Source organism: Lonchura striata, chromosome Z (genome assembly GCF_046129695.1).
Source record: "Lonchura striata isolate bLonStr1 chromosome Z, bLonStr1.mat, whole genome shotgun sequence".
Classification (NCBI taxonomy): domain Eukaryota; kingdom Metazoa; phylum Chordata; class Aves; order Passeriformes; family Estrildidae; genus Lonchura; species Lonchura striata.
This window is the reverse complement of record NC_134642.1, coordinates 8,224,618-8,241,603: the sequence shown is the minus strand read 5'-3', so window position 1 is coordinate 8,241,603 and position 16,986 is coordinate 8,224,618. Positions and strand designations below refer to the sequence as shown.

At 40.3% G+C, this 16,986-nt stretch overlaps 1 long non-coding RNA gene across 1 annotated transcript; it reads left to right on the top strand.

Moving 5' to 3' along the window:
* The first annotated feature begins 20 nt into the window (after positions 1-20).
* Positions 21-5,125, top strand: LOC110470633 (uncharacterized). Its single transcript, XR_002465464.3, has 2 exons — positions 21-282; positions 4,996-5,125. It is a non-coding gene; the product is annotated as an uncharacterized LOC110470633 (long non-coding RNA).
* The last annotated feature ends 11,861 nt before the right edge of the window (positions 5,126-16,986 follow it).

Below are 16,986 nucleotides of genomic sequence, written 5' to 3'. Positions count from 1 at the left end.
AAGCAGGTGCGGCGTCCCGCGGCTCGGCCGGGCCGGAGCCGCCGCCGCCCTCGCACCCAGCGCCGCTTGTCGCGTTCCGCCGCTCCTCCTCCGCCCCTCCGCGGGCACGGGGGATCCGCTCGCCGCAGACCGCAGGGAAAACCGCACCTGGGATCCAGCCTGGTACCATGGGAGTGAAATAACTCGTGTCATAAGCCGTTGCTACTAGAATTACTGCACCTTAGAGGCATAGGTGCGCTTAGGTGACTGCTCGGCGGTATATGAAAGGAGGACAGAAAATAGGTCAGTAAATGCACAGATCTCACCCGCGGTGATCCTGCTGAGTCACTGATGAGCTATTGATTACCGTCATGTCCCTGCACGCCTGGTGTGACTGTTCAGATGAATGGCATGGACCGACACATGGGTCTCTGGTTTTGGATTGGGGTTTGGTTTGTTTTATTGCTGCGGAACAGGTGATACCAGTGTCATGAAATTGCCATAGTTTGGTTAGCAGTAGTCATTGAAGCAAGACTGGACAAAATATTTAGCTTGTCAGACAATAGCACTTGCTTTACTGCCTGACCTTTAAATTCCGGCATTTCACAATACTGTATTTTTACAATAACATGCTAGTCAATCTCTAATAATTCATATTAGCTGTAGGTAAGAAATAACATCAGGAAGAAATCATTGAGGAGATCTAGCCTCTTAAAGCATGGAGGCATGGTAATAACTTCAGATTAAGGAAGTTACATGCAAAGCAACCTTGATATTTCAGGGTCTACGAAATGGTAGCATCTGAAGGAGGCTACTAGCATAGCCGGCAAACAGTCTGTTGTGTGGTAAACAGTGGGAAACGAGTTTTCCTGCACTACATTTTCAAAATGGTGATGTAACAGTCCATCTTAACAATGGATAACCAGTGTTCATCACGCCATTGACATCAAATATGGTCGTAATGCCATCAAAACATTGGATGTGAAGCATGGAAAAGAAAGTAATCATACCCATAATCATCTGGGAGATGGCAGCAGGAGCGGCTGAGAAGACATGGTCTGCAAGGAAGGGGCAGAACCACTTCTGATGATTAACCTGAGTCCGAAAGGGGCATAAATGAGAGGGTGAAATGAACCCGTGCCAGAAAATCCTTGCTGAAAATACAGTAGCATGGTAAAAAATCCTTATCATACTGTATTTGGTAAATTGCCATAATTTATACCATCAGAAGATTAACCTGCATCTCCACTGGGACTCACTGCTGGTATTAATATGCTGACAAAACCCTCCAGTGTAGACAAGACTTTAAGCATGTCCTGAGGGAATACAACTATGAAATTATATTACAAGGGAAGAAACAAAGATGCTTTTTTAATCTCTCATTTTACAGAATCTAGACTTGGGCAATTCTTAGCTCTGAGTAGAAAAATCACAGGGATTTTGTCAGGTTTCCCCATGAAGCCTGCAGTCTGTACAAATTTCCAAAACCAGGGAGTGGCACAAGGGAACTGGAGCAAAGGCTAGCACAAACACAAAATTCCCATTATTTCTGACTCTATCCAAGTAATACGTCATTACCTTTTAAGAATTATATTGTTAATTTTTATGAAGTAGCTTTCAATCTCCATTCTCAGTGAAACCTGGAGAGTCTTACAGACTTGAAGGTTGGAGGTGAAACAAGGAATTGATATTTGTACCTTGTCAAATGGCAAATTCTCAATCACATTTAGACCCTTCTTTCAAGTATATATTACCAAATGGGATTTGATGGGAAAAAGAAAACACTAGTAATAACAGTGTTGGGAACTTACAGCTGGTACCATGAATTGCACCACTGAAAATTCCTTTTGGTTACAATTATAAGTCATTTATTTCACAGGAATAAAAAACAAATGGCCTCTGACACAGATTTGAGAAGTTTCCAGAGGTCTGTAATGCTAATCTGGGTTGTATATTAATCTGAGCTAGTGATGTAGGGCTGAAGACACTGGTCCTCATAGTAATTATAACTGATTTTGTTTTCCAAAAAAATATAATAATCTCCCAAATGCTGCATGCTGTTGCAATGAGATCAAATAATGAACAATTGTTAATACATGTCCACATCAATTCCATAATGGGTATTCCAAGGACATGGAGGAAACATGCTTTTAAAAACCTTTACTATAAGCATAATAAAGTCTAATCTTCAAAAGGACACATAATGCTTTCTGCAAAGTAATAGTATATAAAGACTGCCTCAGTCCTAACACATTTACTTCAGACAATGTGTTGGGGTTGAATATACAGACAGGTATTTTAAGTCTAGGCAAGCTGTGTCAAATCTGTGCCAGGAAAAATAAATAAGCAATTAAGAAAGAAAAAGGGGTTAAAGAAAGCTGTAACAACTGATGGTGCTCTTAAACCTGCAGTCCTTAATTAAACTCACAAACAAATAGGCTGCAGGATAGAAGATACAGGAGCAGAGTCAGGACTGAGAGAGACTAAAACTGTCTCAGAAGCCAGGTCTGAGGCTGAGGGCAGGTCTGTCCAAGAGTGAGTGAGTGAACAGGTGGTAGGTTTTTAGTAAGTCAGTGAAAAGGGCATTGAACATGCCCAGAGGTTTGCAAACCGATACATAATACAGGGAATAGGTCAGTAGCAGGGTGCGTGAGAGAATGAATAGATGAGAGAATAAAGTAAAAAATAGTTGGGTTGAATGAGTGCAACTGTGAACAATTCTGAATAAAGTCAAGGTTTCAAGCTACACCTTTATATTGCTATGATGGCGTGACTTTTCAAATCACTCATCATTGATATAAGCCAGCATTAGAGGAAAAGAGCACACATTGCTGAAAAAAAATCCCTTTTCACTACCAATTTTGGGAAAATAACATAATAAAAATAAAGATTTAAAATACATTTTACAGTCATGACAATAAAAACAGTTTTGGAAACCTTAGTACAGAAAAGTAAGCACACAAAAGGCATCTAAAAGCATTGTCCAGTAAATTAATATTGATTAACATTATTAAGCTACTAGAATTGACATAGATGTAAAATTATTTGCAGAGCAGGAAGATGCCATTAACTGTCCTAGTTAGGAACCTGATACACAACTGCTCAAAGTGATTTGTGCAAGATTATACAGTAGGTGAGTGACAGAACCACAGATGGATAAAGCCTTGACCTTTTACTTTTGTATCCTCCCCATCAGGCAGAGAAAATGCATTGACTTCACTTTGCAATTACAGAGGCAGTGAAACTAAATTATAATAGTCAAGGAGTTTTATCTCCTGACCTTGGGGTTTTTTGGGTTTCTTTGGGCTGAAGACTTCCTATATCATTATGGATAAACATGGCAATTATACACTCAGAGACTTTAAAACTGTCCCTGTATTTACCATGTTTGTATGCCTAAGACAGGAGAAGAGGGAGCTAAGTAAATGCTACACAGACATCTGCATTTAGATGATGTAGAGTAGGGGAAGTGCATGTCTGGATGACGTGGCAGAGGAAGAAGGTCTTTTTCTCTGCCTTTGGTGGATCTGTGTGGCTAAGAGCACTGTAAAGGTCACAGAGAATATTTTCCATTTCATTTCCTAATCTGGAATAACAGATTTAGGGGAGCTACACTGTAGGTTAATGTCTAACCATTAGTTAGACATCTGCAGTCTAGTCTATTAAATGTCACAGCACAGCCTGTTAGAAAGTTTGCTAAAAGGATAAGGGACATGGTGGATTTGGAGAAGGATTGCAAAAGTGGTAGGGATTCCTCTCATTCTGATGCTGGGTCAGCATTTGTATTTTACAATGAGATATTACTAGCAAGTTACATTAATAACATACTTTGCTCATAGGCAAAACAACAGCAACAAATATTTTGTGTTTTCACTTACCAGTGTCCAAATATGGAGCCTGTAAGTCTTACACCAACAGCTCAGTTATGTGCATGCTTACAAAATTAAGAAACTAACCAGTCCAGTGGTCTTTTCGTAGGAAGATGGCATGGAAAGACTTAGAATCAACAATCAATGAATAAAAAATGAATGATAAAAGACGCTTTATCCACTCTACATGGCGGAAGAAGTGCATGGCCTAGAGAAGGCCATGTTTATTAATGAGAAAAATAATAAAAAAGGTGTCAGCAGTGCTTACCTCAGGGGACAAGGTCAATGAGGCAACATCAATAATGGAGTACATTAAGAATAATGAAGAAACTAAAACTCAATATATTGTTTTTATGTTTTTTGAAAATGCATTTACATTTCCAAAAAGATCAAAGTAATGAAAATTGTTTAATGGAGTCATCACCAATCACAGGAATCATTTCTGATTACGTGGTTTTCATACATATAATACCAATATCAAACTATTGGTGTGGAGTAACATGTGCTAGTCATGAATAAATATGAAACCAGAGAGGTAACAAAAGTGTTCTGTTGTTAATACAGGAAAAGCAAATGTAGGGTTTGAGAATAGTGGATTAAGACATTTAGAAACTTATACTAAGCTTGCATTCTTCCTGTATGGACCTTACATTTTTATTGCCTGCATTATTACAGTATTTTATGATGTTTTCTTATTTTCCTTACATTTTTTAGTAGAAGAATAACTTAATATGATGCTTTACAAAAACAAATTAAGAAGTGGAATTACAGAAGATTTTTCTTGTGACAAACTTGATTGTAAAAGACAGTAGTCACAGACCTGTCTCTTTTATGTGTGCATGTCTCTGATCACAGTGTGGCCTGAGAAGAGGGGAATGGATCATCAGAGTAGTGAGTGAAAAGTCTGCCTTTTTATCAATCAGAATAGCATTCTAGTTCAGTTACTTTCCATGCACACAGTTTACTTGGAGAGGATCACAAGACTAGTGGGATTCTTTAACTTGTACCAATGTCTGTAACTACCTTTGACTGTTATTTCTGCTGAGTTACCCAGCTAACACCTGTACACTCCCAGCTTTGAACCTTGATAGAAAAGCAATATTAATGTTAAAGCATGAATCTCATAGTTGCTCCTGTTCCTGTACAGGGCATCTATCTCAAGTAATGACAAGCCAATTGATTCCTGTCAACACTTGGACAACCATGAATGTGCAAAATGAGAAGCCAGCAGTGGAAATATACTGTGAATAAAAAGTGAAATAAAAAGTGAAAGCAGACTGCTTTCTTCTCCTTGTGTGATTTTTTTTTTTCTTTGTGCTGACATCTTTTGTCCTTCTCACTCCCAAAAAATGCAAAAACCTGATGTAACTTGCTTCTTGAACTAAGTCGCCCCAATAACCACTCCTTGACTGAAGCTAAACCAGGTCATGATTTCCCACTGTGATGTCTGTCACAGGGACATTTTTTTCCCTGCCCTAGAGTAAGGTTTTCCTTTCCACTGGTTGCTCCTATTAGGTTTCTGTTACTTTATATAGAGAACAAAGCCAAGGATCCAATTGCCTCACTATTATAAATTAAATAAAAGGACATACAGTACAGGAGAGGATGAGTTTTTCTAAGCTGATATGAGCAATTTGCTACTATCAAACCCCTTTGGGGACAAAGAGCTCTGTTCCAGGGAGTAACAAAAGGAAAAATAAAAGATAGGTTGGAAGGAACCAAGGCTAGTCTTTGACAATATACTTACAAAGATCATTTTAAAAGGTCATTTTAAGCATCTCCATCTAGCTGTCCTCCCCGAAAAGGAAAGAAAAATTCAAAGACTGATGATTACTGCCTTCAAAGTGCATCAAGAGGTTTGGCTATCAGGAAAAGATGTCTTTTATCTGTCTAAAACATTCCCCTCCTTAGAAGTTCTTTATTCGTGTTTCTGCCGAACTGCCAGATCATAAAGGAAAATTTAAAAAAAAAAAAAATTTTGGGAAGAAGAGGAAGCACAAGTCTTATAGCAGAGCAAATTGAGCTTATTTTTATATAATACTGAAAATTTTCCATCGCTTAACAAAAACTACTTACAACAAAAGAGCTTCAGTTCCTGTGATTAAACACTGATTTTGTAACTAAAATTAACAAGTTGATCAAGCTTTTATCCATTAGCCAAAAGTTTTTTTTCTGAAGGTCTTCTCATTTTGAAAATTAGTATTTGTTAATTAACACTAAAAAACACATATATTCAATTACAGATGAAACAATTTGATTTCAAAATGAAAGATGAAATAATATGGGAACAACTTCTTCTCTGTAGATTTTCTGGTGTAAATTTGCAATGCTTTAATATCAAGGGAAATTCTAAAGCAAGAAAGGAAGTGTCCAAAATTCCTGGTAGTCTCAGGGTAATGGAGCATGATAGGAAATAATGATGGTAGAGGTCTGTTGGTCACTCAGGTTCACATCTCAGAGATGTCAGAGATGTGGGTTACGGTCACCCGTGCACTCTGCCATCCAGAAGCTGGGCCCTGGTTACTAATTTACCTGTGCTGAGCCTGGCAAAACTGTCAAGTAAAACCTATTAGCTCAGATTTTGGTTCTGCATTCTTTCATGTGACATTAAATTGATTTGTTACCCAAACAGCTGTCTCTCTTCCCTCTGCACAGCATGGGCACTGGCACAAAGGGGAGGCGGGAAGGAGCATGGGAGGGGCTGTACTGCACATTTGGGCTAATATCCTGGACAAAAGTGGAACCTACTCCTTATACCTTGTTGCTGAGGAACCCTGACTCTTGCTACATCAAATCAGGTATGGCTGATACAGCTATAGCTACTAACTGCTTAGGAGTAAGCTAGAAGAACTGGGAGAACATAATGTTTACCCTTTGTTTTTATTTGATTAACATTTCTATTTCAGGTTAAGAGAAGCAAGAAGAAAGCTAAGAAAAGTGTCAACAAAGGAATTACGAAGGACCTTAGCTGGTAGCCACTGTTCTTTGTTTTGGCTTTAGGAATGAAAATAGAGAAAGGAAAATTAAGTAGAAAGCAAGCATTTTTAATAAGAAACAGCCAAGATATAAAAAAAGAGGTAGAGAAAAAAAGAGAAAAATACCAGGAAAATGTAATGACTTAGTTGGGCCTGTTATTTATATCTTTCTCACATTTAAAATATGTTTTTCCACTGAGATAAGGAGAAAGATAAGAAATATTCTGTAATTAGGAGCAATAAAGAAAGTTCACTCCCAGATTTCCTAGGGTTTTGAAGTTGCTTTCAAGGCCTGTTGTTTCTGGTTATTATATGTCTTCAATGTTAGGGTAGGTCTGAAGTTTCCATCTTCTGGGATTCATTGAGTGATATGCCTAGGGGCAGACATTTTTAAGCAATGCTTTTGAGAGTCACTGGAAATCCGTTTGTGTTGTGTATTCAGTCTATATCTATTGTGTAACTCCTTTATTGGGAAAAAATACCCTACAACAAAAAATGAGGAAATGGTATTTACTACAACAAAGGATGAGGAAATTATATTTACTTCTTTCTGTGCCCACTTTTTCTTTGACTTTGCAGCTGCACAAATAGCTCAATCAAAGACTGTCTGAATAGATTTCAGGGATCAGAATCATATCAGCACCTTTTGCTCACTGTCACACTTCATACAGATGCTCCTGCCTTTTTTCTGCATGAACTCCCATCATTTTAAGGCAAAGACAAAACACAGTGCCAGACACCCTGGCTGGTGCTCCCTTACCTGGTCCAGAGCCCAACCTCATTTGTTTGTCTGCAAGTTAGTCACTTGGAAGTAATTTTATACATAACAGCCAAGGAAGTCTGGTAGTATGAAATTAATAGATAGTAAGTAATGTTGAAAAAGCCAATGGCATCAAAAGAGCTGCTCATGAGTCTCTGTGTGAAGCAAAGAAACAAGTAAGCCAAGCCAAAACCCAGACATGTTAAGCTGCTTGCTATTTTTGCAAAACTAACAGATACTTTAACCAACACTACGTGATAGATCTTCCAAAGTCTAAATACAGATTCAAAATGCAGGCTGGGATTGCCCATTTGTGCAGGAAATTACCAGTGGTAGGAGCTGGGGAAAACAGTGCCAGTGGAACAGTAGGCCAAGTTGAGAAGCCAAATTATCTCCAATCTCAATGCAATGGACTGGTGGCACAATGTGCACTTGTACCATGTATCAATAAAGTTTCATGCAATGTACTTAACACATTTAAGAATGGAATAAGCAACTGCTGTTCTAAGGGATTTTAAACATATTAATACCATGTCCTAGTTGTGAGACATTATTGTCTTGTGTCCTTGTTGAATCTTGCCAATTACTTTGTTTTTAATTAAGTGCAGAAGGCAAATAGAATTTACACAAGGGCTCTTTCTGGGCATTTTAATGGCACTTGCTCATCTCTTCAGAAGTGAAAGACCATCCTCTTCATGGTCTCCAAACCTTAGTTTGGACAAAAATTTCTGTAGGATGGTCTCAACTGTTCCCAGCTCTCTGATCATCAACTGAATTTGATCAGAGGGTGATGCAAGACAACTTGCCTCTGCCATGCTGCATTTTGTGGCTGCCAGGAAGACTTGGCTGCCCCTCGGTGTCACTACCTCTCTCCCCTTTTCCCAGGGTTTTATAGCACCACAGCCCCTCTCCCCTTTTCCCAAGTGTCAGCAGTGTGCTGTCAGCTCAGCTCAGCACCAGAGCAAGTTGAGCAAAATCCTGACGTGATACAGAGGAACAAAGTTTCAGGGCAAATTGCTTCATCTTTGGCAAAAAATATAGATGTGGAGGACAACATGTTCCTCCCAGGTAACACCTCCCTTCTCAGCAGGCTTTGTGAAAATCCCTGCAAACACACCCCTCTTCCCAGAGCTTTCCTAGAAGGAAGTGACACAAGAAAATGCCATTATTTAGAACGTTCACAGTTTTTCCTTAATTTTGCCAATTCTACCTCTATCATATTCTAGGTTTTACTGGTAATTCTTGGCCATAAACATAAACAAGTGTAGCCAGCACTTAAGCAGGAATTGTTCTTCCATTGGCTATCTGGACATATACTTAGCGAAAAATGCAAATAGTGATATAAAAACATGTATTTAAGTCCTGATAAATTAGAATAGGATTTTTGTCCACATAGTTAACACTCCTTTTGATGTTCCAGATCAAGAAAATTAAATCACACAAGATTTTTTTTTCTGTGTTCTGGCTGACTGGCTTACAGCAACAAGTGTGTGAAGACTTCAGGGTGGTTTTGGAGTGCTGATTAATGATAATTTGAAACTGACTGAGCACAGGTATATGCCTTGAGTTAAAAAACAAGTAACCACATTTCTGTCAGCAGAGTGTGGAGCAGCAGATTTTATGGGGGTGCAAAAGAGCCTGTGCACAACTTCTGTCGCTTGACAGCCCTGGTGCAATGTATGTCTCTACTTACACCTTCCTTCCTCCTGTCCTCAAGCATCCAAGTGACCTTTATGGTGACACATTTTTCAAATGACCAAATGCAGATACCCAGTCAATAGGCATATTTGTTGTGCTTGTTTCATAATGTGAATGGAGGTAAAGACATGCTCTCAGACACACAAAACATCTAAATGTATCCACCAACCAGAACTAATGCACAGTATGAATTAATTAACAAGAAGTAAAAGCTCAAAAAGGGGAAAACCGATGATTTTCACCCTTTATTGTGAATTGCTCCTCCCTGTTCTAAGAACAGCTCAAAATGAGTTGCAGGAACTGTGATTTGCATTGCTTGGTCGTGTTAATACATGTTGCTAAACCACTCTTCATGCTGATTTAGTTACACCCAATACCGACACTGATGATAAATGTAGGATTTTATGAGGCAGTTTATAAAGCTCAGATCCTTATATACTAGGGATTCTGCCACAGATAACAGAACAACACATATTGGAGGGAGCTATGCACTTCCCTCTTTCTGCTGGTAGGTTTTAAAGATTAAAGATGATTGATCGTTCAGTCCTACCCTGTGTATCACAGAGGTCAGTGAATTCTGCAGGTAGTGCAAAAGATAAGCATCATGGTTTTTTTCCTGGAGCACAGTGCAGTAATCTTATTTGAAGACAGAGTAAAGATGGCAGAATGCAACTCCTCCAGGTTCAAAAATTAAATGCAGTGTTTTATGGTGTGGGAAGCTCGTCCAGCTGGTATTCAAAGTGTATGTAATTGCTTCTCACAGTTCTGCTTTGAAGGAGAGACTGTCAAGTTTTCATGATTATCTGCCCAGCACAATTCACAGACATGAAAGTCACATATGAATGTTTACAGACAGATATACATACCCACCATGCAAGATTGTTATTCATCCTACTCTCTTACTTTCAAAGAGCCAGGAAGGAGAAGAAATGCTGTACTGGTATATACAGCCTCATGAAGAACAAAGGATTGCATAGAGTAAAATAATGCAGCACAGATCTCAAGGGAATAAATGATGGTTTGGATGTTGGTTTTCCCCCTACCCCACCATGGAGCCTGTAAGTCTGAAAACCAAACATATGTGGGAATCAAACAGATTTCCTGTGTGCGTGGTAATTCTTCAAGAGCAAGTCTGTAACAGCAATGCTGCTTAACCAGTGTGTTTTCAGATCATTGTGGTATGTGATCTGTTTAAACCAAGAGGTGATCAGCTAAGGACCAATTGGACACTTTTTAGGCTCTTGAGAAAATTGTAGCAGCCCTCAAGCCTTTTACATCCCTCCACTGTGGCTGCGAGCCAACGTGCTCCCTTGCTGAAGGCAGCAATAAGCTCAGGCAGCTTAGCCCAGCCAAAGTAATGAAATTACATGTCGCAGCTCAGTTCACTGTGGTCAGTGCCCTCAGCCTCCATTTGGAGAATAATTTTCCTGATAGCAACTGTTCTCAAAGCTCGGTAATACCAGCTCTTGCCTCCTGCTAGTCTTTGCAGAAATAAAATACCTTCTATTCCTTTCTGATTAAATAAAGTATCTCACAAAGCCAAAATGTCAAAGCTTTAATGGTATTAGGAAGAAAAAACAATATATTTGTCTCTAACCTCGGAGACAAAAATACCAATCACACTTGATAGTGCAGAATAAAAAGGAAGGAGCTGATTGATAACTCTCTGGGCATAAAGCTATCGTAGCTGAACCCAGATAAAAACACATCTTCCCTAATGGAAATATTACCACATTTGGTAGCAAATTTATTGCTGGCTATGGCTGTTGCTCAGCATACAAAATACAGTGAGTTCCTCCTGGAGCAGAAATCTCCCTGAACATTCATATGTTTAAGGCTACCAAGTGTCTGGAGATAATCCAGCCTTGAGGCAGCTGTGCTTCTGGGTCTCTCCCTGGAAATCAGTTTTCATTCCCAATGTCTCCTCTGCACACGAATGGATCTGTCTCAGGTGTGTTGTTTTTTTTTTTTAAGCTAGGGCATTATTTCCTCAAGCAGCTTACAACAAAGTGGTCTCCCCACCAGAAGCAAGCAAGGGGACTAGGAACACCTTCAAGCAGTCCTGCCACCAAATGCTCCATACCATAAAACAGCAGCCCGAGTAATTATACTTTTGTCAGCACTTCTCTTGATTTCGGGGATTAGTACAAGGAAGACAGGCCATACTAGAAAGATCAAGGGCTGCGATGACTAAGGAGTTAATTAGGGAGGTCAGAAGCTCTCAGTACCTTCCTGGCTCTTGCCACACCTACTACGGCTTTAGAGATGTGAGTAGGACCATACAGAGAAGGCCAGAAGGTGAAGCTGGGTGTGAAATCAGTGCCCTGCTGATGTGGCATTCAGGGAAGCTATTCCTTGAGAAGTCTCTCCTAGGAAAGTCGAAGTGTTGCTCTGACAGCCCTCCTGCTTTAGCCTGCCGACTCAGCCATCCTGTTTATGCACTCTTCCTGGATGCCTTTATCCTGCTCTGCAAGGCTTTGGGTGGCTTCTTATCAAATTAATTTCCTATCTTTCAGAAGTTGTTATTCATTAGTAATGCAGAAAAGTTTCCCATGCACTGCAACCTTGTAAATGGAATTGGCGCTGACAGCAGTAAATGCCTTGTAATGTTCCCTTGCCAAGAAGGTGGTGTGTTGCCCCACTGCCAGTTTTTAGAAACTTTAATTTCTCAAGTGAAATGTAATAGTAGGAAGATGCAGTCTGAGCTCAGAAATCAATATCTGCTGCTAACAAAGCTGCTCCTTTGGGAACTTATTGGTATGAACCAGCATGATAAATTGGGAGAAATTATGTGTGATCAGGTTTTGTAAAATGCAGTTACATTATATTAGTTACCATTTCTGCAGCACCATAAAATGGTAAGAATTACTTGGTCCCACACAAAGTATTTTGGGGCAATTTAATTTTACCCAGCATGCATACAGTTACTGCTTAAACCAGAATTAATATTACAGAAATCTCTTGTTTATTTCTAGTCTGTTATGACGGAGTCTGAAGTATTTGCAGTCAGTGATTTATTCATAAACATTCTTGATCTTTTTTGCTCAAATGGGATGAAGTCCTTACTTAAAATAAGTATTCTGCAGTACTCCATCTTTGTTTACTTTATACAATGTCAGGCTTCCATCCTTGATGTAGACTGGAAACATACAGCTATTCCCAGCCTTATCCCCAGTCCCTGCTGGGTTAACTACGCAATTTGATAGTAAGTGGTAAGCAGCCAAAAAGCACTTTAACCCTTTCAGAGGAGGTCCATAACTGCATTTCTTATGAATGGAGATAGTAATTAATTAATAAATATAATATAAATTAATTGCATGCTTAGTGAGTCCAGAGTCAGTTACAGAAGGAGAAAACAATTTTTTCATGAAGCTTAGACTATGAAACAAGGAGGCACTGCAGCATGCAGGAAATACTGCTCTTGGCTTTGCTGCATTCATGAAGGAAGGATGTGGCAAAAAGTAGCTTCTTCTATCATTTTAAGAATATAAAATTTTGATTTGGGGAATTTTATCTTTGGGACAACGGTTAGACATAAAGACTTTGAATTTCCTCCACGATGTGCTGTAAGCCTGGTAAAGTGCCCTTTCATTTGTGAATCATGTTTCCTTGGGAGCCAAAATGAGAAAGATCTCCAAGGCAGATGTGCACTATGTCGTGCAGTTTTTGGCTGGCTGCCCTGCAGAGGTGTATGTAGTCTCTGGAGAAAGGGAGATTTTTTTTTCCTTTTCAAGAATTTAATTTGTGTCAAGCTGCAGGGATAAATGAAGTCCATGGCACTTCCAGTTTGTGGGTTGCCCAGAAAGCCCCTCGGAACTGCTTTTGGATTGTCTGAATGTTGGCGCTTCTGCTCTACATTCACCCCCTCCACTCCCCACCCCAAAAAATCTTTTGTGATATTTGTTATTTTCTGAATGTCGGTGCTTCTGGTGCTTCTTGGCCACTTTCCAAAAAGGCAGCACGGAAACTATCGCGTGTGACAGGGATTGCCACCTGCCCGGGTCTCGTCAGACCTCCTGCGGATCGCTGCTGGAATAATCAGGTAGGAGTGGAAGTCTGAATTTTAATGAAGCTTTCAGACTAGACAACAGTGCTATGAGAGATCCGACGGGAAAAGAATCTTCAGCTCTGGCTAGCGTTTGTGTAAGCATCAGGGCTTAACCTTCAGCAATGAAAAAGAATAGGAGAGGCTGATGACAGTGACATTGTCCGCCCCGCAGGAGGGCATTGGCACGGAGCTTGCATGGCATCCCTGGAGCTGGTGTTACCTGCCCGCTTGCATGAGAACAGGCAGTCTGCCCGGCACTTTAGGTTAATGGTTATGCACATTCTGCACCGAATTCTTTCCTTTGAGACCAGGAATTCTCAGCTACAGCCTGAATTGCCGGAGCCGTCGCAGCGCAGGGATGGATGTCAGGGATGGATGTCAGGGATGGATGGAGCGGGCGGTCCCCAACCTCCCCGCGGGGACCTCGCTCACGCTCCTTTTGGAAGAATTAACTGAAAACACCTCCCGAAGTACATAAACGCCATGCTGGGGAGGAGAGTTCTTCTATTTGGTAGAGCTGTAATTAGAATAAGGCTGTGAGGAACGTGTGAGAAAAAAAAAAAAAAAAATAAAAAATATATATATATATACATCTACATCTGTATACACATCTTACATTATTAACACTTCATTCTCCTTAAAAAAAAAAAAAATTCAGAAGCAGATTTTTTTTCTCAAGGTAAGCCTGTCACAGGTGTAGGTCACATACTAGCTGGAAGCTTTTTCATCTCAGAGGTTCCTTTTGTTTCCCAGCTGGCGTTTGAGTGTTATGGAGCAGTGCCATGAGAACATATCAAAAGCAAAGAAGGGTTTGAACTGCAAACACAGCCATCAATAAAACTAACTCTGTACAAAACCTGGGAAAATCCAGAGAGATTTCCTAAAACGAATTGCACAAACCAAATACCCTGCGGCTGAGGAAGTTTCTGCTGTACCAATGCCTTATGAATCCACAAATATCACGGCAAAGATGGTATATTAACTGCTGGTAATGAGTGCAAACATGAATATAAACACTGGGAAATACTGTTGGTGTTTAAAAACAAACAAAAACCAGAGTGAAAGAGAAAAACACTCCCCTCCCTTCGCAGGACCTGTATGGACAAGCTGCCAAATCCCTGCCTGCAGCAGGTCCCCATGGGAGCCTGATTCCAGCCTCTTTTCACCATCTCTCTCCAAAGCAGGAGCTCAGATACCCTGCCTGTCTCCACTCATTCCCTCTGCCACCACCTGAGATGCAAGTCATTGCCAGAGGGAAGATTGGGCATTCTTTTTCTTTCTCTGGTGTCTGCTACCTGGGTGACTTAGTACATCCACCTTTTTTTTGGTCCTTGCTGGATGTTAGACTACTGTTCTCTACAGGATATTATTCATTTCTACTTGCAAATATCTTTTTCCTCCTTCATGTTATTACAATTATCCACTGGGTTAGATGAAAAACTGTTTTATCTTTGTACACTGAGGAAATATCCCTTTCCCAACAGTTTAGTTGCTACCCCCACAACTGACTGGGGTTTGCTTTTGTGGATTTTAGTTGTTCTTTCTCCCCATAGTCACCCAGTAGATGCTTGCATTGTCTCTACAGGGCATTGTGACTTCCCTTTTTTGTTGTTTTTTCTCCTCATTGTCCCCATGGTATGCCAATAAGTTTTAAGGGACACTATTTTGTTTTTCCTTCTATGTCTGCCCTAATGACTCTTATAGCTCCTGACTCTACAGACGGTGCATTTTTCATCTCCTAAATAGGACATTCCGGACAACCCTTCTCCTTCTGACAGCAGACCACTGTGCTAAGCAGCAATCTGTCATCTGCTGCTTTGGGCAGCCATCCTGAAGAAGTGCTCGTGCAGACGCTGGGAGCAAGAACAGTGATGTGCAGCTGTTGGGATGTATCCTTCGTGGGGTTTGTCCTGTGTGGAGAGCTCTTCTGAGCACCCTGGGATGTGCTGACCTTGCTGGGGAGATGCAGCTGCTCAGATGTGGGGCATACTGGGCTGCCCTCAGACTTGGCCAGCATGGATAAACCTGCTGGGGAGATGTAATTGATAAAGACAGGAATAAGCCCATGAGTCAAGTGGTCTGGGAAGTCTGCAACAGGCACTGGAAAGGAACCTCGCCCCTCAGCACCGCACTAATTGTTTAAACCACGATGTGAGTAAAAATCAGATGTGACCTCACCAGAAAATGTGTAAGGTAGCAAGAATTAATTTCTGGTCATCCTTTAGACTCCATTGCCCCTAGTAGGACTCTGGTACAAACTCTGTGCTCTGTGTTTCTTTCCGAAAAGTCTACAGCTGCCCAATTATATGATGGGACACCTATGGACATGCCTGTTTTCATGCACTTCTAGGTCTTTGCAGAACCAAAATTCTCTCGATCACTTTCTTACCATAAGGTTATTGCACAGTTTTGGTAGATTAAAAACCAGCAATCTAATGAGATCTAATTACAGAAGGAAATAATTTTAATATGTGTTGAATTAAATCCCCCTCCCCTATGTTATATATTTCTAAACCTACTGCACCCAGTAGGTTTATTTTATCTTTTTTTTACTATTTGACAATTTAACTGAGAACACAATGTACTTCAGACTGCCTACCCTTATTAAAAATCGGTAGATTTTTCACCCACGCTTTTCTTCCCTTGCTTATCTGCAGAGCAGATGCAGACCTATTTGCTTAAATCAAGTCTTGCAATTCACCAGAACATCAAAAGAGCAGCCCCTATCACTTTGGTAGCTTTCATTATTGCAGCTTGTCTCCATGATCTCCACTGCATTCTTACTGCAAAAGGAGGTCTCTTTATCACTTCCCTTCTTTTCCTTCTGGTCTTAGTGGAATCTGCCTTAGCAATCAGAATAATAATGATTTATCTCCAAGGGAATGTGAATGCAAGCCAAGTTCCCTTGGTACAGGGAAATCAGTTTGGTATTGTTTACTCATCCCCTGTGGATTCACCAGATGGCATAAGACAGCATAATTTGGATTCTGTGCTCAAAAGAGAGGGAAGGCTGGAGCTGCAGGAATTGGTAATGTGAAATTACCAGGAACAGTTCTGATCTTTTTTTTTTTTTTTGAGGATATGGCATGTCTTTCATCTTTGTCATAGAACATTCAAGGAAACCAAAACTTATTGTAGCACACCTGGACCCCTAAGATGTTAAGTAAACCATTTTAGCATGGTCATTTATAAGTTATTTTGGCTGCTCTTCTAATAACTGCTTCCTCTGGAAAGGATGCTTTGCCTGGGCTGGGTTGAAGGTCCTGAGCATGTCAGCACAGAAGAAGCAGTTGAAAATGAGGCATTGCAGCTGTTTCCTTCTAGGCCAGCACTGCTTCAGTTCAGTAAATAAAGGATTTAGGTTTCTGTTCTTTAAATATCCCAAGCATAAATTATTCACTCAAAATACATTTGTAAAAGAAGAAGCACTAGGAAAACAGAAGTGGAAAGCCTTAGCAGAGCCTGAACCAGCTACAGCTTTACCGACCACAGCATGAAGCACTCAGTGTAGCCTGATGTCCCAGCCCTGAGGGGCTGAGGAGATGATCTAATCATTGTTGTCCATCTTGTTGCTGCAGTTTTATTATTTGAATTCTCTTCAGGCCAGATACTAAACTATTGAATCCTGCTGCACTGATTTATAGCTGCTGAGTGTCT